This window comes from Mus pahari, chromosome 10 (genome assembly GCF_900095145.1).
Source record: "Mus pahari chromosome 10, PAHARI_EIJ_v1.1, whole genome shotgun sequence".
Lineage (NCBI taxonomy): Eukaryota > Metazoa > Chordata > Mammalia > Rodentia > Muridae > Mus > Mus pahari.
In genome coordinates, this window is record NC_034599.1 from 39,520,322 (window position 1) to 39,521,923 (window position 1,602).

Below are 1,602 nucleotides of genomic sequence, written 5' to 3' on the forward strand. Positions count from 1 at the left end.
CCCTAACCCTACAAAAACCCCTTACTTCTGAGGGTCGGGGTCGACTCCTCTGTCTCCTGCGTGAGATACGAGTCGGCCCGAGGCCTCGTTAAATAAAGTACCTCATGTAATTTACAGCAAGGTGTGCAAAAGGTGTCTTTCGAATTTTCTGGGGACCCGAGAGAGTACTGGACCAGAGGGAGTTCCCTCATTGGGGTCTTACATCCCAAGGGGGTTGGGGGGAGAGGAGAGGAAGGTGTGGAGAGGCCATGTGGAGGGACCAGGAACATTCGCCATGAGGTCACCATAAAAGAGCAGCTATGAGGACACAACGTGGGGCAGAGTGAGCTGGGTAAGGCTCAGATGGAAGGTAAAGGACCATGTGACTGGAAAGCAGGCAGCCCTAGGTTGTTAATAAAAATATCAGGTCTCTGTGTCATTTACCTGAGAGCTGAAAATGGAATAGAGCAGCCATGGGATGCCCTGCAGCTATTGGGGGAGGGTCTATTTGGGGAGAATTTGTTAAAAGGCTGAAGGGATGGCTTAGGGATTAAGAGCATTTGTTGCTCTTCAAGAGAACCCATGTTCTGTTCCCTACCCCCAAGCTCCAACTGGCGCCTGTATGAATGTGCATATTCTCATACATATAATTAAAAATGAAAAAATAAGTTCAATTATAAAATTTGAACCAGAATGTAGATTTTTATTTGCTTTTTTTGAAATTTTATTTTACTTATTTTAGTTTTTCCAGTCAGGGTTTCTCTGTGTAGCCTTGGCTATCAACTCACTCTGTAGACCAGGCTGTCCTCAACTCACAGAGATCTGCCTGCCTCTATTTCCGGGATGAAAAGCGTACACCAGCACGACACAGCTATTTTTACAATTTTAATGTTTTGTCTGAATGCATATCTGTGCACCATGTCTGTGCAGTGCTGTTAAAGGCCAAATTTCCCTAGGATAGAGTTAGAGAGGGTTGTGAGCTGCTTTCTGGGTGTTGGGACTCAAACCCAGGTTCTCTAGAAAAATCAGCCACTATTCTTAACTGCTGAGCTGTCTCTCCCGATCAGCTTTCACATGTTAAAACTTCATCATTATTGTGAGTATGTGTAAATGATGTCTGTGAGAGTGTGGGCCTGTGTATCATGACACCTGTGTGCAGGTCAGAGGACAATGTGGGCTACATAGGAGGACTGTGTCTCAAAAACAAAAGAACAATGAAAACTGTCTTGTGGCACACACCTATAATCCTAGACTTGGAGGCTTGGCAAGATGATCAGGAGTTCAAGGTCATCCTCAGATACTTACTAAGTTTGAGGCCAGTCAGGGACACATGCTACTCTGTTCTCCAAAAATTGGTGAGATAGCTCCGTGGGTAAAGGGGCTTGCTGCTAAATCTGAAGACCAGAATTCAGTCCCTGAAAACTTACTGTGCAAGGAGAGAGTCCACCCCTAGAACTTACCTCTGGCTTCCACGTACACACTGTGGTGTGGCATGTGTGCACACTCACATGCATCGCTTGCTCTTTCACACACATTAAATAAACAAATGCACACACACACACACACATACACACACACACACACACACACACACACACACACACACACACACACATTCAAGTA